This window comes from Cygnus atratus, chromosome 7 (assembly GCF_013377495.2).
Source record: "Cygnus atratus isolate AKBS03 ecotype Queensland, Australia chromosome 7, CAtr_DNAZoo_HiC_assembly, whole genome shotgun sequence".
In the NCBI taxonomy this organism is placed as follows: Eukaryota; Metazoa; Chordata; class Aves; order Anseriformes; family Anatidae; genus Cygnus; species Cygnus atratus.
Genome location: NC_066368.1, coordinates 18,431,053 through 18,454,426, shown reverse-complemented (window position 1 = coordinate 18,454,426; position 23,374 = coordinate 18,431,053). Strand labels below are relative to the sequence as shown.

Sequence of the window (23,374 nt, the reverse complement as noted above, 5' to 3'; positions counted from 1 at the left end):
CAGGGGAGAAGAGAGGGAGAATATCGTGTCTCAGTGGAAAGGCAATATATTTTGTGTCAAAATGGAATAGTTTTCAACAAGCTGGAGGAGATCATCACACGTTCCTTAATTTCACCTTTTGAAAATCTCTAATGTCAATACCAGAAAGTGTTGACAACTAACAATTGGTCTCTGCTTGCTGGTTTGCTGACTCCATTGCTGTTACTCCCAAACATGAATCTGAGTGGGGACTTGTGTCTGAAGTTGAAATACATGCTTGTACCAGTGGTTCAGAGGGGAAATTTTGTTTCAAGTATTCCCAATTTGATCACACTTCTTGAAATTCTGTGGGATTTTTGGAAATTGTTAAGAGGGCCTCTACTCTTTCCCTAGCAGAGTGGGCATGTGTAATATCAGAAGAAAGCTCCCTTCTGTTTAAAAACTTCCTGGTCCAAGGAGAAACTTCCCTCTTTTCATGGATGGCTGACAGTGTGGTGTATAAACCCTGCCTCTTCTTCAAGTGCCTGGAAGTTCTCTGGTATCTGGATAACCTTATTTCAGAAATAAGAGGTCTTGAGCCCCTATGAAAAGAGACAGAAGTGTCCCCAGAGCAGAAGAAAGTATGTGGTTGAGCAGATCCAGCCATGAGAAGACATTTGAACCTGCCTAAGCAATTCTGATATGTTCAGACTCCCAGGTACTGGAGGTACAGACACATAGGTGCCACAGGCTGGAGGAACACAGCTAAATTAGAAGCTGTTTTTCTTTTTTTTTTTTTTTTTTTTTTAATAAAAGCCACCAAGATGATAAGACAGCCACTGAATCCCAGTGACCTGAATAAGAACTGCAGTTCAGCTTTCCACCACCATGCACTGAGCTTGACACGTGTTGTGAAGATAGGAATAGTCCAAAGAGCAAAACCAGGTAAAGTCTGTACGGAAAAGCAATGCAAGCCTGGTGTGAGGGCTCTGAGGCAAAAGACCAAGCAGAGAAGGGACTCTTGAAGGAGTTTCATTTTGATGTCAGGCTTCTCTCCTTTACGAGAGCCAGTGATGAATTTTGCACCGCTGAGTTATTTTGTCCTATGTGGCTGTAGCTCTGTTTATTTTGAAATCTTTCTGTGGTGGAGGGAATTTACGAGCCAGCAATATTTCTGCTTTATGGCACTTCCTTCATCCACATTCCTTCGTCTGGTCATTTACATGGGCCAGGCCCACGAGGAGAGGTCAGGGGGGCACCAAAGTGGTGTCTAGAGGCTCGGAATGGAAACATGTTTTCTCACGCAAAAATAAATAAGGGAGAAATGTTTCCATTGCAGAAGAGGAACAAAGGCTGGGATCACAGCGAAAAGCAAGCAGAGAAAAGCAGGCTGCCCAGCCAAGGCAATTAACAGCATTTAACAACAGCCATTCACTGTATGTAACATGTCTGTTCTAGTGACTCCCACTTTGGTTGCTTTAAATAGCACATGCAATGCAAAATGAAATTTCAGCTATATCTGAACCTGCAAGAACTACCACAGAACAATCTGAGGTGCAGGTACGTATCTCCTCCAGGCTGCATCTGAAGACAAAATGGGAACTCCCCTTGAACAACAGATGAGGACTTCACATTTGAAGGGGCAACAGACAAAAAATAAGTTTTTTTTTCCAGTGATTCCTCATTCCTGCCTTTCTCAGGAGCTGGATGAACATCCCAGCTGGGAACACCATTCAGGTAGAGCTGCCTGAAAATCCATTTTTCATCTAATTTCCTCATTTAAAAGTCTGCAGCAAAATGAGAAAAATACCTGCTAATTTTAAGCCTATAAACTCCCTGACAGTCTTACCAAAAGCTCAAACAACCACTCAAGCCTAAGCGGTCTACAAAATCAGCAGTCTTACTAAAACGTACCAAGCACCCAAAAGACCAATGTGATTAGCATCATAGCTGAGGTAATTCTTCTGATCAGACTCCCATTTCCAGGTGTCAGCAAGGCACCTTACAGTGGTGCAGACCTAGGGAAACCTCTGTTGCTATACCCCTTACCCAGCAGAAAAGTCTTAGCTCAGTGTTTGGTTGTGCATGCCTGCCTGTGCAAGTCTGACCTACAGCACAGAAGACTTCCCCCCTCCGTCTGCATGCAGAATGCCACCTGCAGTGAAGGGTCTCAGACACTTTAATGCCTTCCACTTAATTGTTATGAGTCCTGTTGGTCTTAATTCTGCCTTCCCACCCTGGGATGGCTGTATTTCTGCTTTACATTAAACAAGTAATTCCCACACAGGCAGTTTGTTAAGTGTCCTACAATGAGAGACAATACCTTAGAAAGGCACAAAGTGTTGATTTATCTGAGGTTACTGGCTACAGCACGTGGTTTAAATCAGATTCTGGTCCATGACAGTGATATAAGAGAGAACCTTGCTTAATGGTAGTGAGGGGAACACATCTCTTTTCCTTAATCACACACAGATTTCCAGTTGGGAAGAGGCTGGGCTGCCTATTTGTCCTTCATTATACAAACCATAAACACACATACAGACACACAGAGCTCATCCATTCTAAATATCTGTCAAGAATTCCAGATTCCTCCACTGCAATCCAAGACCTTCTTTATTATCACATCCTTTCCTGAAAATGTTTACAAACTAACTTCTGTTCTCATCCTATTCTCATCTTTTCGCTGAAGAAATGAAAATATCAGGTTCCCAAAGAAGCTGCTTTTGAGGCCGCATGTAGACATTGTCATTTGGGTAAGTACAGCAGTATAACTTGCAGAGATCTTAATGTTTGTAAGCTTGATTCTGAGCCTCAGATTTCCAGAACAGAAAAGTTTTTTTGCTTTGTTTTTTGCCCCTCCAAGGTCTGGTGCTGGATTTGAACATGAGAACACAGGTATTGTTATCCACTCACTGGCTTTTTGACAGCAAAAGTTGAATCTGTATCCTCTTGTTCTTAGACAAAGGTATCAACTAACCGATCTAAATGATCTGTTCCAAGAAGCCTTTTGTGATTCAGGGGGCTAATAACAGTGGAAGGGACAGACCTGTACCCTGAGAGAGTTACCACATTGCTAAGATTCATCTCCTCGCACACAGAATTACCTAGGAAAAGCTTCTCAAAACTTTTTGTCAGAGAGCAGTACAGCGTAAGTTTGGCATAAATCAATCACAGCCAAAAAAGCTGCATTGATTTAAGAAATTCATACTCCACGGATCTCCACGGCTGCCTCTGGCAGATGTGACACCCCCTACTATTCTATTGCAACAACAGCCCATGTGAATGCTCCTCGTTAGACTAGCATGTACCATCTCCAAGCTGCAGCTTGGTATTGCACTGAAAGACGTGAAGAGTGCTCATCCAAATCTGTTTCACAGCTGGACTGTTGTGCGGTAATCTCTTCCCAGTGAAAGAGGTTCAACGACAAACAGCTGGACAACTGTATTATCTTAAACTGCCATGGCATTTTAACAGCTATATCAAAATCTTAATCAGATGGGACGTTTCCAAAGGCAGAAAGCAGGATTAAGGGCCTGTTTCTTAGAAGCTCTTCAGAGGAACTGGGCACTTCATAGATATTTGTGGCCTTGAAGAGAGAATCCAAGTACTGGTCACTAGGCTCTTGCCTGAAATATCCTTGTCTTTTTTTTTCTTTTTTTTTTTTGGCAAAGCCAATTCTGCCAAAAAGATTCAGAGAAAGCTTTTAGGATTGTGTTTACCCTCGGATGTAACTCAGACACGACATTTGTAATGTCATCAGAGCAGGACTGCTGACGCGAATAACAGTGTTGGCAGCGACTTCCATGGGACCAGGACTGGGTCCAGTATTCACATTTCCTAGGCATTCTTTGCTAAACATTATTGTACATAAAGAAGCATTTGTTTGGACTCCAGATGTTCAAGTAACCTCCTGTCATATTCTGTCTGCATCCCATCTCTCCCATCTGTGATCTGAAGTGTTGCAAGGAAAAAGTGGAGGGATTTATTTTGATCTCACTTCCATCTGTTTTACACTTCACTGACTCCCCTCTTGATTTGCACCAGTGTTTGAGAACAGGGCTAGAGAGTAACACTGCTCATACCAGTGTAAATCCAGAAGACCGGCATTTACTCTGAACTGACCTCAGGCAATTACTTGCAGAGTTATTTGGGATAAACAGTTGTGATCCAGGAAATCAGCAAACCCCACGCGGGCAGTTGTTCAGGGAGAGGAACATCTGCTCTGAAACACTGCAGTTGTTACCAGTGCTTAACAGATGGGCACCGCTGCAGCAAATGACTGAGAAATGTGAACTTTACAACTTTTCTGAGCAACCCACGGCAAAGTTACTACAGCGTATCCAGTGCTGATGTCTGTTTACTCACAGAGCAGTCTGAAGGCAGTCCTGACCTGGCAGCTCTGGAGGGGCTTTTGCATCAGTGCCAGCCTCAGTTATAGGACAGGAAACTTATGAGCACTCCCCTTAGTGACTGTGGTTATAATCAACCTTATAATCTGTGAGAATGGCCCCTGGTCATCAATGGTAAAATGCTCCTTATGAGTGTCAGATAACCCCGTGTGCTTGAAGCAATCTTTCCCCTTCAGTTCCTGAGTAATGCCCTTCTACCCCAGGACTCGTCTGCACCAAAACTCACTGTGCCTGATGTTGATGGGATACCAGAGGGCAGAGAACTGCTCTCACTAGTTTGATACCAGCCAAAAATTAGTGTCAGGTGGGTCTGTGCAGGCTCCTAAGATGAATCTAGAGTTCGCACCAGCTTGCATAGCTCAGGTATTTCTCTAAAGCTTCAAGGTGGGTGAAGATGTTTCTGGACGCAGCTAAAGGCTCCTGATCCCAGCTTTCACTTCTGTAAGCACTCTGCATGCAGAATCCTGGCTGGAGCTAGTGGGATCACCCGGCGTAAGAATCAGAGGGACTTGAGTTCCAAATGGGTAAAAGGTATCCACAAACCGCGAAGGGAGAAGCAAAACAAACAAATAAAAAGCACTGTCCAAGAAATTCAGAATGACAAAAACCTTCTGCTTCTATCTTCACCCTGGCTCAGCTGAAATGGGCGGCTGACCCAAGGCAGTGGGGGGTGGATTTTTATCCCTTCGTGCTGCGAGAAGAAATTCTCTGAGCTTTGTCAGAAAGAAACCATTAACACAGGAAAGAAGAATTAACGGAGACTGCAATAATCCTTGCTACAAACGAGATGAACCCAGCTTTGCCCTCCCAGCTGCATCGCTGGAAAGCCACCAAGGGAAGCTTTTTGGACACACAGATTCTCAAGGGCCTGGTGCACAAACCGTGTCACACAGATTACAGGAAGTTGTCTGCAATGTAGCGTTAACATTTTTTGCAGGAGATCTGAAAATTTCCATGCCTGGTCCAGAACAGAATCCCCTGGTGCTCAGCTATCCTGTTCCTCCCCAGGCCTGGCTGCTGGACCAATCCTAACACAGCCAGCAGCCCAAGGTGATATCACTTGCTAACTATGAAGTTTGGGATTGTAATGCCTTGTTCTTTCTCATCTTGCTTGCCAGCACTATCCCCCAGCTCTAGTCAGGGCCTCTTATTTGCCTGAGAACTAAATTTAACTGAAGTAGTAATAAAGATGCTTTACATGCTCATCTGACACTAAGAAGCATTGGTGGGCAGATTATTGGCATGTGGAACAATGATCTCTTCTCAGATTTTCCATAATAGTGTGACTATTAAGCTAAAAGATCATTAATAATATGCCATTTAGCTTGCTTTTGAATGGTGGAGGAAGAACTAAGAATATATAAGGTTGAAGAGACCGAGGGGAAGAAGCTGGAACCTTTACACGCACTTGGCAGCAGGCAAGGAGACAAATCCCAGCTGTGCACGTAGCACACTTTGATGTATGTGTAAGGCATTGCAATAGCACATCCATTTCCAAATGTATTTACTCATGGTGGTAGGACAGCCAGCTGGTGCGTCCGTGTGCTAGTCAGATATCCAGGCTAGGAAAGATCCCTGGTCAGCAAAAGAGGATGATGCTGGAGCTGGGGCTGTGAAGAAGCACGTGTGTTTTCTCTGTGAGAGTTTTTTCCTTCAGCTAGCGTCTCCTGGTGAAAATTGGAGCTTTTGACTTTAAATTTTGCTTTCATGACAGCTAAATCTTTTATGGATTTGAGGGATGAAACTTTCTGCTGCTGCTTTTTCTTGCGCTAAGAGAGGGGAGCATGAGAGCTGAGATACTCTGGTCCCATTTAAGCACAAAATACCAACCTCAGGTTGCTCTTTTTCTGTGTTCTTTTCTGTTTCAAGAAAGATATTCCTTCACCTCTGAAACTGGCTGTCAAAGGAAAGAGATGTATAATAATAGCAACCAGGAGGTACAGTTTAGGCCTCCTCACTACCTCCTAATGTAGAACTAATTTTGGGGAGGCACCTCGCAAGGCCTTCCAAATCTTCCAGCCCCCTCCAAATCTGCAATATTGGACTCAGAAATCTGATGAGGGCTGTGCAGAAACTACCTTATCAACACTGTAGTACATCACCATCTCACACCATTTCTCCAGTGCCCTGTAGTAAGTGCTCACGTGTTGAAGCGGGCCTGGCACTGAGCCCCAGCAGCCCCTAGGAGTGAAGGGGAGCCCTTGGTGTAACAGGACAACCACGAGGGCATGCATCAATTTACCACTCCACAAAGGTACTCACTTCATGGCATAGCTCTTGATTTCCCTGGCCAGCTAGTTGTCTTTGTGGACTCTTTTACATGGCATTTAATGGTGTGTCAGAACAAAGAAGAATCTTCTAAAGCCATTTGACTTTAGGACATGTGGTGGTCCTCACCTGAGAGCCAGGTGAAACCATCTCTCTCAATCACAGTCTCCTTATCTTTTCTTACACTGTCTGAACTGTTCTGACACATCCCAAAACTAAGTATGTATCCAAGGGAGTAGCTTTTACTGATGCAGGTGACTAAAGAAGAGAAGTGCTCTTTACACCCTTGAGACTTGGTCAGGACCAGCCAGGTCACAACCTGGTGCTCAGCAGCAGCCTGTGTCACTGTGTCCATATCACCAGGGCCACCCCGTATTCACTTGGCAAACTCACAGCCAGCTGACAGAACATCAAACGGATTTGGTAATTAGCTACTAAAGCATCAAGATCCCAGCAGGTGCCACCTGCCGTGGCAAGTCCTGCTATGTTCAAGAGAGGGCACCTCATTCCCCATCAGTTTTGATGCTCTTTTTATACTCCGGTATAAGCTCTTCTCAAACACAGCAACTGCTGTCACAGCAGGTTGGATTCGGAGAGCTCTGCAGTGGGAATGGCTGCTGCTACTTATAAAAAATCCATTCTACATAAAACTCTACCAGAAGGGAAGAATTGCTTCTGGCTCAAGATCCCCTATGCCTGGACAAATCATCTCAGCAGACACAGAGTGCCATGGAATAGAAATAATGGAAATAATGACAGTGCCTTCGTCTAGCAGGCGGGACGGACACTGCCGGAGCGACGGACGCTTCTCCTGCAGCCTGAGAACAGAGCGTGTCTCATGGGAAAGCACAGACCTGTAACCCTGACGTGCGAGTGCCCTGCCTTATGGATGGGTTGTGACTGCCTGACACATCTTTACAGCTTCTCTCCTGACTGCTGCGCTTTCATACCTCATTATTCATGGTTATTCTGAGGTATATATTCTGGCTGGGTGGGAGAATACTGCTTTTCCTTTACTTTTTTTTTTCTTTCTTTCTAGCCAGTGACCAGAGCTCCTATATCTTCTGTAGGCCAAATTCAAAGATTTATGTGTGAGTTAGTGTAAGATGGACTTTTTGTGCTTTCTTATCACCCAACTACAGCCCCAGACAGATACACCAGTCTAATTACATACCTGGAGCAGAAACGAGTATCTTTTCAGTCACAAAACTTGTGTCTGTCTGGCATCTTCTTGCATACTCCTCTTAATTTTTTTCTCTTCTTTGGACCACTCAGGTAATGAACTACACCAAGCTGTGACTGGACACTACTCTGATATACCCTTAGCTACATAAACAATTTAGGTCAAACCCAGAGATAATATAAGGGAATCAAAATGGAAGAAGTAAAAATGGAAGAGTCCCAGAGCAACCCTCTCCCATGTTACATCCCCCAACAGGCCAGGAGGATGTTGTAGCTGATGGAAATTTGGGCTTTCTCTATGACGAGGCCTTCCTTCACCAATGCATTTTTGTGATGCTTCTCAATAGACAAAACAAGGACAACACTCTCTCATACAATGGCTTTGCAACAGTTTCACTTTTGCCATGAATTACTGATGAAATTATTCAGAATGGAAATATTTGATTTACCGCCTACAGTCACATAAAGACAAAATGTCCTGACAATAAGGCATCATCGTATCGGAAAAAGTAGCGACAGCCCTCTCATCATGACTACTAGCATGGCTGTGTCACAACTTTTGCTGATTTTGTACTGTGTGCATTGCATTCAGCCCAGAGGCTTCCAGAATGGACCTGGATACCACTATATTGAGGTCTGCACCCACACACAGACTTTAACAGATCCCAACCTTATGACTTCCAGGTTTAAGAAAATTTTATTTTCTATAGCTCTACCCCATGCCACCAAGAAGAATCCCTGCTTCTGAAGGTCAGTCAAATTCTATACATATATATATACACACATATATATTTAAGGAGGCTGCATAGATTTGTGAGCAGTAATGCTGTTCGTAGCTGTGTGGGTAAGAGAGAGTTAAACAAGTTTTATGTTCAGAGCACCTAAAAGGGTCAAGAGGTCACTTCCTTCACGTGTAACCAGTTGACCAGGTGCAACTGAGTAATTTTCCCTTCCTCAAAAGCCTCAAGGTATAGGCTGTTTCCCATAGGTGGATAATTAGATTTAATGGGCCAATATTCTTTGGTTATAGCAGAACCTAAAAATATTAAATGCACAGTGGCTAGAGAAGAGTGCAGAGATTTGTTTGACAAATGCTGCCATCAGTTCCAAACTTACATGAATCATCATTTAGAGTTAGAGAGGAAACAGAAAGGGAAGCGTTCTGTTTGAATGCATCTGAAGTGTGTGAGTTCGGCACTGATTTCAATGAGTTATTTCTGTATTATCCCTTTTAAGCAGCTGCTCTTTCCTTTGGGACTCCAGTGATCTGGGGCCCAAGAGCACATGGTAAAAGCTCATCAGCTTTCAGTGTCCTGGAAGCCAACTCTTATATCTGAAGCAGGTAATATCTTTAAAGTATGTTAGAGAATCCCATTGCTTAGGAATACCATGAAAAAAAAATCACCATATATTCATTTTTGGTTCTTTGCTATGGATACAGCAGATCTGTTTGTTCACTGGCTTAAAAAGATAATTCTCTGTTCTGGTTCTATATAAGGAATGATACGCACACCTTGCTGGAGCCAAAGGGAGAAATTCTCCTTTTTTCAAGAGGACTAAGACTGCACTCCAGAAATACAAACTCTAGATAAGAATTTCAAGAACATGCAAGCAGAGACCGCCAGTCCAGATTCTGAAAGGCTCCACTAGGCACTGCAGGGCCTAAAAGACATTTTTACAAGTGGATGTTTTCCTACAACCCTAGATCCTAAGCAGAACCGAGGTAATGTGGGCAGACAACATTTCCTGAACTCTATAGAAAACAAAGAGAGTCAAAGCTCCAACGCAAGTTAACTGTTGGTGAACGAAAGACCTACACCATGCTCAGTTTGAGATTCAGCCAGTCAAAATTTAGGTTTCTAACAAGGAGGCATCCAGATGAAGATATTTTCCTAAGCAGCCTGTATCCAGATGGTACCAGCTGATGGAGGCTGACACTGCCCTAGAAAGTGACTTATTTCACCCGGTTTAGGTTGCTTCTTGGCCCTGTCAGTCTCTCTCTGCATTGACTGGGGATTAAGACAAACAGATTGGGTAGGAGCTTGACTGTTAGTTACAGCTTAACTGCCTAGTTAGGTAAAAGGGATGCCTGTTCTACTACTTGTGAAAGTGGTACCCCTTTTCCATCATAGAACTTCATGGATATTTTCAGAACTGGCAAAATTATGATATCTGAGGACAATGATCTGTAGACTCATGCTGAAATTAGTGTGAACGGAGGTTTTGGCATATATTTTTAATCTTGTGTTTGGTTTTGTTTCTCTTTTATTAGCAGTGGTTTAACTCAACACCTGAGAAATCCTGCATGAAAAGAAGGTCTTCATTAAAATTTCAACACCCTTGCTGCTTCAGTTGAGAGTTGGGAGAGCTCCCACTATGCATGTAATTGTTTTTCCATAGTAAAACACACTTTGCTGAAAGATAATTGATATGAGGCTTAAAATTCTAGCACCGACATACAAAGAAAAGTTATTAACTTCTCTAAGTATTTGTATGGGCCCCTGATTTTGTCCTCTGGAGTCCCATCATGTTCTTCAGGGGTGGGCTAGTAAATTGTCTTCTTGGCTGCCTCATTGGCCAAGTTCACCCACACACGTCTCATGTTCCAAGGAGTCTGATCCCATAGGTCTGTGTAACGTAACCAGCTTCTCCCCTGCAAATGTGCAATGAGAACATAACACCATTTTCTTTCTGATCTGAGATCATAGGCACAGGCAATTGACTGGCCTCTGAACTGATAGAGAAGAGTAATCAGGAATACAGAGTATGACTGTATCAGTTAAAAGGTGAAAAAATACAAAGGCGTGAGTTGACTACTGATCAGTATCACCAGCTGAAACCGTCCACAAATGTACTCTTTGCTGGTTGTTAGCAGTCTGTATCCTGATTAACCTATTCCTCAAAACCACCAAAAAAATACAAGGGTCCTTCTACCCACCAGTTCACAGAGCACTGTCTCTACCCTGCTCACAAATTAAGGGAGCAGGGCTGAGGGAACCCTGGGCACCCCTCAGCCTCCATCCTGCTGATCCCCCAGCCCACCCACCCTTGCCTGCTGAGGGAAAAGCTGGTGCAGCGCATACAACATGCTCAAATTCCTACAGCTCTCTTCATCCTGTGCCATATGAGTCACATTAGAGCCACCTCAGCTATTTACAAGAATACAGAAGCTTTCCATCCCAGAAAGTACCATAAGACACTCAGCTCTATTGTGTTCTCGCTTATACAGCCAGGCTCAGCCCCCAGATGCCTTGCTCCTGCAATGGAAACCACCCAGATGTGTTTGGTGATGTCAGAACTGAGTGCCGGGCACTGGTCATTACTCAGATGTCCTTGACAACCCCTCCCCTCCTTTCCCTTACACAGTTCATGGCCTTTACTTCTAATCAAGAGAACTAAGGAGAGTTCAATGGAATAAGGTAGCAAGCCTCCTACTGGGGAAAAAGGGAGACCACGTTAAGCAATACCAGTTTCACCCAGGTTAGAGGATATCAGGTTCCATGCAGATATTTTCTAGGGTTTGCTCAATCCAGGGGTAACACTGAGTGAGATCTTTCTTCCTGCACTAGTCCCTACGCCCCAGAGAGGATCAGAGTGGTATGACAGGGCCACTAGCAAAGCAACTCCCAGGACCCCTGCTGGCTCCCAGCATCTGCTGTGGAGGGTTGCAGGTTGTGGATGACTGGTATATTTGGGAACGCAAATTCTGCCTGCAGCGCTGAGGAGTTTCATAGCTACACATCAGTCCAGAAGACTGCATCATCAAGGCTGCCTTAACTTCGGCCTCAGCTGCAGTAGGGTTCTCTCCAGTTTCTGGAGTGGTCAAACACTGGGCAGGCGTAAAGGTAGTTTTAAAACCACTCTCCTGGGATGCAAGTCATGTTCTGTGCCATCTGGAGGCAGAACACCACCTCACCCGGTCAGGCCAGACATAGAAACAGGTCCCTAAAGGCATAGCTGTGTCTTTGCATACAGTCCATTCAAAGCTGTGGGACAACGTATGGCCACAAACAGCTCAGTGCATCTGACCACAGTTTTCCTCTGAAACACGGATCTGAACTTCAATAAAAGCAATCACAAAGTGGAGGGAATAGTACACATTAGTAAAGCCCCCCACCTTGCAATTGCTTAGGGTTGGCTATGGTGGACCCATAGAGTGCTACAGTGTTGATGTGCAGTAGTGTTTTGTTTGGGTTGGGGCCGCCCAGCTTGATAGCGTGATCTAGGGAAGGTGTGGAGTTACTGCAATTATTTACAGATATTGTAAGCTTGTGTGTGAGCCCTATGGAGGACAGACATATTTACTGAGGTGCTAGAAGGATGGATAAGAAGGGATAGAGAAAGGAAATTAACAAAACAGCAAGGCTATCAGGAGGAATTTGCTGATATTACTCAGAGGAATAATCTCATCCCTGCTTCAAACACATAAAACTAAACTGGTAAAAATTACTAAAAAAAAATATACAGTAGAAAAAGCAAACTGGACTCAACTTCCCAGCATGGATTCTGAGATCCCAGGAAGCTTTTTCTGTCTATCATCTCCAGGTTTCTCTGAAATTCAGGATCTTCTGGGAATGCTCATTCAAAGTTATGAAAAGTTGAACTCAATAACATTTGTCTACTACTGTGTATTCCACCATAAATTGCATTCAGAAAGAAAAAAAAGATATTCCTGGAGACCTCTAAGGTCTTGTTAAATGAGCAAAACCAAGAGGGACTTCCTGCCTGGATGTCTTTGTGTTGAGATTATCCAAGACTCTTTCTTGACAGAGATTCCCCAGATTATTATTAGCATTGTTGTTTCCTGCAATAAAAAAAAAATCCTCAAAGATTAGTTTGAACGAATGCTGAATCTGTGCTTCTCCAGCCAGGGAGCCTATCCCTAAGACTGCTGGAGGCTGTTTACCACTGTTTTATGTTAGCTTGTCACTGATAGATTGACTGAATGCCTGACTATGTCCGCCTGCCAGAGATCAATGGCTTCCTCCAGAAAGAAGTAGCCTGGGGTAGAAGAAATGCCTGGACCAAACAGCTTCCTGGTCTCCCATGCAGTTTATGGGTCTGATACTCTTCTTCCTTATCTCAGGGCAACACCAGGGTACATCTCCATCCAGACTGAATAGAGATATGCAAGGTAGTGTTGCTATCAGTGCAGAGGTCATTGGTAGCTTAAAGATCACACAGATCTCGTTTTTTTAGGTTTCCTAAACATTATCAAAAGAACATAAAGGAAAATAAGGCAAGGAAGACAACAAGCTATGCAGCAAGTGGTGCATGAGCTTTACAAAATGTAGATGTCTGGATCAATACCTGAAATACACTGAAGTTCACTTTTGCACCACCCTTTTTGAGAGAGACACAACTTGTAGAAAATCCCAAGGAACACTGCAAAGACTGTCAAGGGTCTATAGCACATGAAGTGTGAGGATAGGCTGAAGGAACTGAGTTTTTCTAATCTGGGTAAAAGAAGGCTAGAGAGGGGAGGAACTGATTGCATCTTCTACTTGAAAGGGCTTGTAGAGAAGATGAAACCAGACTCTTTTCAGGAGTACACAGTGAAAAGACATGACAATGGAAAAAGGTTGCAACAAGGCTAATTCCAAATGGATATATGGAAAACATCCTTTACAGACAGAACATGTAAGCATTAGAACAAGTTGGCAAAATATAGAATATAGAATATAGAATAAACAACATAGAATTAAAAAAAAAAAAAAAAGCAAACATAGAACATCCATCCTTGGAGACTTTCCAGAACTTCCTTACATGAGACCCTGAGCAACCTGATCTGACATCGAAGCTGGGTCTTCTTTGAGCAGACAGACTGGATGAGCACCAGAGGTACCTTCTGATATAAAATCTGTCTGTGATTCTATGATTGTATTTATACTACTTGAGCCTACTGAATCAGGCTGCAAATGCCATTGAAACCATTGAGTGCCACTGTATCTTGCTAGCATGGCTTCTGTCTCTAAGTGGAAGAACAGAGTTTGAGTCAGATTTTTAGAAACTGGCAAGCTTTATGTATGCATTGGTTTGCCCATATCCATGTTCAATATGTGATGTGAAGTCAAATAGGCTTATTTTAGAATTTTACTCTTCACTGAGTTCAGAACACCTGATGAAGCAGCAAGCATCCAAGCTCTCTAGGAAAAACCCTGTAGGGCTCAGAAAAAAAATTGAGTTTCATTTTGGATTTTAGATTAAGGTTTAAGGTTCAGATTGGATCTTTTTTTTTTTTTTTTTTTTTTTCCTTTTTAGGAATTAGTTTGGGACTGGAGTAGCAGTCTTGTTTGGCGTCTCCTCCCATACTGATTTTAACACAGTTCTCTTCCATTGAATTCAATGGATTTATTACTGATCAACATGAGGATAAGCGGGAAGAGCATTTACAAACATCACAAACATCTGTAAGAGTAACATAGAGAGTCCTGGCTTTTTGTGTGGCTCCACCCTCCTGACTCAATCCTGTGCTAACAGAGCCTTATCACTCCCACTGCGGACAGCTGTATTACCCTCTTCTTCCCCCAGAAAGAGAGGGCAGGAGATGCAAAGGAAGAAACAGTAGGAGAGTGGTTCACTTACTTTGGGACCCATTCCTATATCAAAGCCTGTGTCACATATCCATCTGTGGTTAATTATGAAGTCACAGAAACTAGGAGACAAAAAACAAAATCCAAGAAACTGTAGTCTTTCATGACAATAGAGTAGATTGTTCCTATCACCTATTTCCCCTTATGCCCGTTGTATTCTCCACTTTCTTATTCAAAGAAATCCTTTATACACCCCAGTGGTGAGTCTAATACATTCAGCAGGAAAGAAAAACAGCTCAGATAAAAGATTAGATACAAGACAGAAAGAAGCAATTGCCTTGAACACAGAAGTAAACTGAATCCATCGCTTTCAACTAAAACTGAGCCCCTAACCACGTCTGGACTTTTTGTAAATTGGGTGCCAGCTTCAATTTCTCTGCTAGATCCCAGCGTGGAAACTGCTTTTTGCCTCTACAACCTGCTCTGTTTTAGGTAGATATAAGGCCTGTCTTCTTTCTGACCTGTGCCAGGCAACAGAAAAAATCACAGTGACCTGCCTGAGGGATGACTACCCCTTACTGACACATAAGTGATCTGCACAGAGAGCTGATATTGTGCTGCTGGAGCTTCAGGATGAAAAAGGACATCATCAAAAAGCAGTAGGACACAGAACTTGTTGGGTAAAACTCCTGGAATGAGTTTGGTCCTTTATCTCTAAATACCACGTTTGCATATCCCCTCGTCAACCAAGCTCAGAGGAGCTGTACCTTTGAATGGCACTGCAAGATGAAGAGCCAGGCATTTAGGCAGCACAGCTCAGAACTGCTTGGATTGACTTCAGTGGAGTGATGTTGGATGACACCACATGAGGATATGGCCTCACAATATTTGACATCTGCCCCTCAATGAAGGCAAAGGATTTCTTGGCACATCCCCTACCTTCAATATTTTAAAAATGAAAATAGCCTTTATTGCTTTTTAATTGGGATGAAGGAGGGAGTATGTTTTCTTTGGATCTTACTTCAAAACAGATGATCGGGGTTGCCGAAAATAAAGAGCCTTGTTTAGGCCTCTTCTGATCTTACCCGCTAAACAAAATAAACTCAGATGGAAGCATCCCCCTCCACTCGTGCTCTCAAGTGCAGGTCATTTCCCTTGCAGGTTTATTTGAAAAATAAGAAACCGAAGGCTTCAGTTTGCAGTGAGCAGTTGCCTGTTCTTAGGAGACAGAGGTACAAGCGCTCCTCTCCAACCACTGCTTTTATCCCCATACAGTCAAAACAAAGAAAAGTTAAGAGCGTTCGTCTTTGAGCTGTATCTTCTGTACCTTCACGTGTTACACAAAGTCACTCTGAAAGGTCACTGACTGAATACAGGACATACTATGAAAGCTATCATATCAACCCTATTCCTTATCTGTGTCACCTCTGTTTAAGGCAAGTAGATTGAAGATGGGAAATAACGTGCTGTAATACTGATATGGAGCTTTCATGTTTTTTCTTCCTTAGCTGTTTTCTTTAAATAGAAATACTGCATTCAAGCTGAGAGGACCATTTCCTGCCCTTTTTCCTTCCCCTGAATATGGAAAATTGGATCTCGCAGAGTCTACTGTGCCTGCTTCTCAGTTAAATTCAGGACAGGGCAACTAGACACTGAGTAACAGGAGCACATATGATGACCAGAACTTTTACTGTACTTCTGAAGAGCCATTAAACTGCTTGCTGGGCAAAATATGTTGATTGACTACATTCCCTATAGCATATAGCTATAGAAGTGTAGATTCCTTCTTTTCAGTGATAGAGCAACTGGCTTTGAGAGTCACCTGAATTCATTAAATAAGGATGTGGGGGACTTAAGGATAAATTTCAACCTGATAGTCCACAATAGGATTGGAATATCAGGCCCCAGATACAGCCAGAAATGACCAGAAAGTTCATGCACATTAGCAGTTTCACAGGGTGAAAAAATTTGAAAACACCCCTGTCACTGAAACCTTCTGTTACAATGCATCTGAGCTCTCAGTATAGTTTTCTGCACCAATACATACTTCACTTTACTAGACACCAAGGACCAAGAGCATCAGAGAGCTAATTAACTTCTCTCTCTAGAACAGGGCCTGTTGTTGTTTCACATGTACGTACAGGGCCTGGGGGTACATTATAGCCACTTAGTGTTCCTTACGCTCTTTTTTTTTTGTTTAATGGTAAAATTTTGAAGCTTGAAAAATATCTCCTGTGATGCATGATCACGTCTCCTCAGGACTTGAGGTGAAGCAGCAGATGGCATATCTTCACTTCAGTAAGGCTTACTGACACTATCCCATGAGACATTTTCATAAAGAATGAAAGAAACAAAGGCTAAGTGAAACTACTCAAGACTCAATGCCAAAATGATCAAAAAAACTTCAGAGTTATCAATTTCTTAAACTCACCCTAGAAAGATATTGGGAAGGATCACTCAAGGGTCTGTTCTAGCTCTGGCACTACTCATTTTTGTTAATGATAGAATAGGGATTGCCCTTATAAAGTCTGAAAAGAATACAAAAGTAGCGAGATGGAGCAAGGCTCAACACTGCAGCAGCTTCTTTGTAAAAATCAACAACTTTGGCAAATAACGTCATGGTGAAAAATCCACGAGACAGAAGACCAAAGCCTCAGAGGTGTTTGCGTTCTTCAGATGTGCTGATTTTAATGGGCAACAAGTACCTGATAGCCAAAGTGGTAAACGTATTTAAGGTGTCTAACTCACATTGAAAGCCCTTGTGCCACAGGGAATTTGTGCCACTGAGGAGTTAAGCCTGAGGTCTTCTGTCCACCAAAAAGAGACAGCTAAGGTAGCTGCGTGGTAGGTAGCTCATTTGTGCCTTCACCCAGCCCCCCATGCTGCCAACAGATCTAAGTCTCCACTTCCATTTGAATTCTGGTTTCTATGAACTTCCAGTTTTGATTTCTGTGGTATTTATGCCATAAGCATAAATGTTTTGTTGACAACAAAACTGCTCTCCCCCCCAGTTGTCAGAGTTCCTAAGCTGATAATGAACCTGAGATGCATCTGGGGTGGGCTGAAGCTATAGGCATTTGTTGCTTAGACCATTACACAAAGTGTTACTCTAATTACTGGCGGAGCCCACAGGGGGTGAATAGCAGCTCACAACCCAGTGCAAAACGGCAGTCCCTTGCTTCAGAGATCAAATTAGCAATTGGGTATAGAGCAGAAGGGAAAACAGGCTGGGGGTAGGGGGTGAGGGTGGCGGGGGACTGGACAGCATGCTGGTGGGAAAGGAGCCCTTGCTTTTCCTGTCTGATCCTAGCACCTCAGTCTCCTCCATGCAGCCCCAGAAAGCATCTTTAACCCCTCCAGGCTTGAAGAGGCTTTTATTTTTAGGAAAAAAAGAAATAAAATCAGTGCCATATGCAACTGTTTTAAGCAAAGACAAAAAAAAGAAAAGAAAGAAAGGCTTATAAGATTTATAAGCAGTGCAAATCCAGGGTTATTCCTTCACTAATGGGGTTTGTCTGGTGTTACCAAAATCTGAGCCTGAGCCACTGGTTACTGGGAACACAATGGAATTTGAAGGCTAATTAACAAAAGAAATCCCTCCACCTGCCTTTAACCAGCACACATGTTTTCAATCGGGCTCACAGCCACAAGTGGCTAAAATTGTGCTAAACAACTCTATTCAAGAGCATGTGGCAGAAAAATAGCCCCCTGAGTCATGAGCCAGAGCCAGATGCTCAAGGGAGCACAACAATCAAAACAAGGCCATGCTCAGGGCTGCGGGTGAGGGGAAAGGGGAAGATAATTTTCCTAAGAGGAGACTTTAATGCCTGCCAGCTAACCAGGCTGTGGGGCATTACCAGGCTTGTGGGAAGATGCTGGGGCTCGTGCTGGTGACCACGCCAGCAAGGAGTCAGGGGAACAAGCTTCTCCTTCCCCAATCCCTTGTATCCTCACTGTGTGCAGCCAGGACTCCCACACAGCCTCTTAGATGAAACCCATGCGCTCCCAAGTGGTGTGGCTGACTTCGTGTCCCTGCACCTCGGTAGGTAATTCACAGGAAAATGTACAGCAAACATCCAGAAAAAGTAATAACAGGACCAAGTCAGTGACTGTTTGCTCCTCAAAACGAAAGGGTTTCTGTCCCTTCTGAGTAAGATAGAAATCTGCCAGCCACCTGATGGTATCCCATGACCGTGGTTTGCTCAGCAGCGCTGTATGTTGACTGCCCCAGGTCTAGCTCATCAGATGCTCTTGGTGACAGCCTGCTACCTACTGTGACCCTGAATCAAAGGGCTCACAAGAATTACTGCTAGGCTGGAGTTGCTCCTCTTCTGCAGTTGAAATGCAAATGTAAGTAGCTAATTACAAGCTCTTTTCATCCTTAGAAGGGAGCCTTTTAAGCTTCTCTCTGCTACTCACCAGCAAGCAGTTGCTTGCATTTTTTCTTATCTAAGAGGGGGAGAATGATAACATCACCTGAGGACCTCTCCCCTCCCCTCTCCCCCGAAAAAACACACACACACAAAAAAAATAGGCCTCCCTAGCTAAACACCACTGGTGTTATCAAAGCCAGCTCTGCCAAGGACCTTCTCTTCCCGACAGCAGAGCCTGGGGAGTAACACCAGTCCTGTGCTGAAGCTGTGCACTGGAGAGGACGGAGCTGCACTGTGGCACCAGGAGCAGTCCTGCCCCAACCGTTACACAGTCACTCCAAGCATTACCTGGAATTCTTCCAGCTCTAATTTCTACTAGCAAATTAAAATAAGCTTTCCTAACTTTAAGGTTGTTACAAGTCTACCGGAATTAAACCTTGCAAAACATATTTCATACAATAGCTATAGCCAAAAGCCAATCTGAAAGAAGCTGCGGCTTCTGATACCATCACTTATCTTTGTAAAGATGGAATTAGATTACTGCAGAGATACACACTCCACCATGCCTCAAACACTGCAAACACACGGGTGGAGAGGCAGCCAACCCGCTAAGCAAATCCACTCCAAAGCCAAGCGGAGGGGAGCTGGGGATGCAGAAGGGGCGGGTTTCGCCTAGCCAAGTGCTTGAAAGCAACACTAGCTACGTGATCTGCCAATTCTGCCAGGGGCAAGTTTGGGATTCAGCCCAGCTTCTCAATAACCTCACACCATGCCAAGGAATCTCATGCATGCTGTGCTGCTAATCAACTGGCGTGGGTCCTGCTGGCTGCTCAGTCCCTGCCCTCACCTCCAGCTGGTGACAAGCACAGGGCCTCCTGGGATGCCAAGCCTGTACCCACCAAACCTACTTCCAGAATGGATTAGCAACCCTAGCTTTCTCCCCACAAAGGCTTTGTGTACCAGCAGGCCAGTCTGACCAAAGCGGGATTGCTGAGCCTTGTTTCCTGCTGTAAGAGGGGTACGTGCTGCATGGCAGCAAGAAAGCAGGGACATCAGTGATCCATCCACCTTGGGCTCTCCTAGAATTTTTCTAGAAGTAGGTTTTCCCTTGGAAACATCTGCAGAGTCCCTTATAAAGATGACAGTCAAGTCATAACATTACCTACATCCTCAAATCCTCCATTCTTCTCCTGGCACTGTTGCTGATCGTGATCCAGCCAAGCCTACAGCCAAGCAATACCTGCCCTTTGATGTGGGGCATGGCTGGCAGCACCGACCAGGAGTACAGATGGACAGAACGACAGCAGGCCAGGAGCAAAGTGCTGACCAGGCAGGATTAGCTGAAATATGAATTTGAGCACACGACTCATTCATGGGTGCAGATGGGAACACACCCTCCTGCTTGCAGAATGAAGCTGGCTGGAAGAAAGGTTTCCTGATAAGAAGAGGGTGATGACAGATCTAAGAAGGCAGAGACAAGAAGTCTAGGATTTAGAAAGAAGGGTCAGGATTAAAGGACTTGGAATAGGATGCTTGAGGAAAGTATAGCAAAGCATGGAGAGACAAAGGGAAAGAACAAGCGAGAAGAGAAGAACAGGATGAAGGGGAAGGACAGGGAGAAAGGAAAATGGGGAAGGTTTGGGGAGATATGTCAGCATCAACCAAGGAGAAAGGTAGTGCTTGTGTGGACTGGATGTGGAGGAGCACACATGGAGCACAGCAGCCCTGCTGGTAATGTGACAAGGATGCCTTTCAGACACTGATGCCCAAATGCAAAAGCCTCTCTAAACCTCATCAACACCACCTGGGTCAAGCCATCTACCAGTGGAAACCTGCCTGTGGATGAACCATAAAAGGGGATGTTTTGCTAGATTATTTTTAATGTCATGATTAACATCTGTTCTTAAGTGAGCTGAGCTATTGCAAAAAGACTAGGGTTTCCTGGCAAAGCATAGAGCACCAGCCCTCTGGGCACAGAATGGACTTCTTGAGAATTTAAGAGTTTGTTTTGTCCCTAGTTTCTAAATCTGGGTTCACGAGACCTCACCCCCACCCCGCCCCAAGCTTAAATAGGAAAGGTGAGGAAGGAAAATAGTTTTATTGCCTCTTGTTGCTTTGAATGCTGCAGAAATGGAGGGGTTGGGCCAGAGTCAAAGCACGGAACCTAAACAGACCTGACTTTTGCTTCGTATACAAATCACATGAGAGCACAGGTCCATGTCTGGCTAGCAGGAGAAACAAATGACGCCTGGAAATAGGGAAGATGATGGTTTTGAAAATTTTAGGCTGGGATTTTTGACCTTACGGTGGAGACTTAGGTACACCATTCCCATTAATTTCAATGGATATCTAAATTCCCCAGTAGGCTTTGAATAACCTCAAAGTTAAATTCTTATTATTTTGGGATATTTCCTTTACTTGACCTAAGTTTGTCCTTTCACAGTGAAAAGAAAGAGGTGAAAGGAGTGTTCTGTGCTTTCTGTTCAAAAAGAGCTGTGCAAAGGCTTCCCTGCCGAAGTCTGTAGTGGTCATTGTCATGCTGCCTTCTCTCCCAAACACTCATCTCAAGCCCCCTGAACGCTATTTGCTTGCCATGTTGCTGACAGAGATTGTACAGATCGCTTGGGAGAGGACAGTAAATCATAACTATATGACAAGCTGCTTCTGACAGCACGTCCCTCTTGTCCTGTTCCTGCAGCCTTTTGGACTTTGTTTTATGTGTTTTTGTGGTCTGAAATATTCTATAAATCTCTTTGAACCTTTCAGAGCCTCCCTTTGTATCTCACTCACACAGTTCTGCAATTACCTATTGGACTGGGAAGGTCCAGAGCTGACAATTCACTTTTAGCCTGGCTGCAGTTACCGCACCATTTCACTAAGCAGCCAGCTCCTCATTAGTTTTCTGCATTAAACTTTTACAAAGAAAAAAAAATATTTGAGCAGCTATAGAAGATGCATAAAGAGCTGACACACAAAACCTCAAGCTCAACACCTTTCCAACTGCAAAAACATCTCTACACTTCTGGTTATTTAAACAGACGAGTTCTTCCTCAAAGAAAAGTAAACACTCAAAAATACGAGTTCTGTGAGGCAAAGCAGTTCACCTAGTACAGAGCAGGGACTGAAGATTTCAGCATTTTCACTATAATTCAGCCTCTTCGTGCCCCCTTTTTTTCTCCTCTATAGGATATAGATACCAGTAGCAGGACTCATTCTCCTAGTTAAAAGGCATATTTTTCTTACAGATGTGTTTTTTCCACAAGGAAAAAAATACGTACTTTGTTTGAAAAGTGAAAATGGGGATTGTACACTGAAAGGTGAGAGTTGGTTTGAGCACTTCTGTAGATAAAATTAGAAATGAAGAAAGTCCTTTCTCTGCTCTGCAGCTGACACCCACAGGTGACGTACACGTTAGGGTTTAATGCTAATTTGTACAGTGTCACCACAAGCTCCCATCTCTCCATTTTGCATCAATGTGGCCAAGAAGGCCAACAGCACCCTGGCTTGTATAAGAAGCAGCGTGGCCAGCAGGTCTAGGGAGGTGATTGTCCCCCTGTACTCGGCTCTGGTGAGGCCGCACCTCGAGTACTGTGTTTGGTTTTGGGCCCCTCGCTACAAGAAGGACATGGAGGTGCTCGAGAGTCCAGAGAAAGGCAACGAAGCTGGTGAGGGGTCTGGAGAACAAGTCTTACGAGGAGCGGCTGAGGGAGCTGGGATTGTTCAGCCTGGAGAAGAGGAGGCTCAGGGGAGACCTTATCACTCTGTACAGGTACCTTAAAGGAGGCTGTAGCGAGGTTGGTCTATTCTCCCACGTGCCTGGTGACAGGACGAGGGGGAATGGGCTAAAGTTGCGCCAGGGGAGGTTTAGGTTGGATATTAGGAAGAACTTCTTTACTGAAAGGGTTGTTAGGCATTGGAATGGGCTGCCCAGGGAAGTGGTTGAGTCGCCATCCCTGGAGGTCTTTGAGACGTTTAGATGTTGAACTTAGTGATATGGTTTAGTGGAGGACTTGTTAGTGTTAGGTCAGAGGTTGGACTAGATGATCTTGGAGGTCTCTTCCAACCTAGATGATTCTGTGATTCTGTAATGTAAGTTCATCCCACAAGCTTATTGGCATGCAAATAAGATGTACACTAGCATCCAAGGCAGCTGAAATGGCTGAATTACAGCAAAGTCAAAACCCAAACAGGCAGTAAAAAGTTGAGAAGGGTGCAAGGGTGAATGCAAGGGACAGCAAGGAAACAAAACGCAGGAAAAAGAGTGGCAAACAGTAGCAGGGGGACCATGTGAAGGATTGAGCATTGGCAATCCTAGAAATAACAAAGGTCAGATCCAGGGTCCACAAGGAATTAGACTTTCCATGGAAAGGGGAAGCAACAAAGAAGTTAGAAAGGGAGCAGATGTTTTATGGCCAGAGATGACTGAGTAAGGAGAGGTATTTCTCTGCATATGATCCTTTTGCTCTGTTTCATGTCGCTCGGGGAAGATACACAAGGAAGAGAGGCTGCTGAAATCTCCACCTGTCAGCAATACTGCCAAAACCTTCATCAGTCTTGCATGTTATATTCTCTCCCTGACACCCTAGGAGCAGGTGAGATTACTTTGTTCACCCTTATCACCCTGCTGAGTCAGCCCTACAATGTGTCACCC

The 23,374-nt window shown here is 44.0% G+C and overlaps 2 protein-coding genes across 2 annotated transcripts in view; both read left to right on the top strand.

The window, feature by feature from the left end:
- Positions 1 to 23,374, top strand: part of LOC118246182 (interferon-induced protein with tetratricopeptide repeats 5-like) — a 348,670-nt gene that overhangs the window by 16,995 nt on the left and 308,301 nt on the right. The window lies entirely within an intron of this gene.
- FAS (Fas cell surface death receptor) overlaps positions 1 to 23,374 on the top strand; it is a 250,540-nt gene that overhangs the window by 17,001 nt on the left and 210,165 nt on the right. The gene's annotated exons all lie outside the window — the stretch shown is intronic.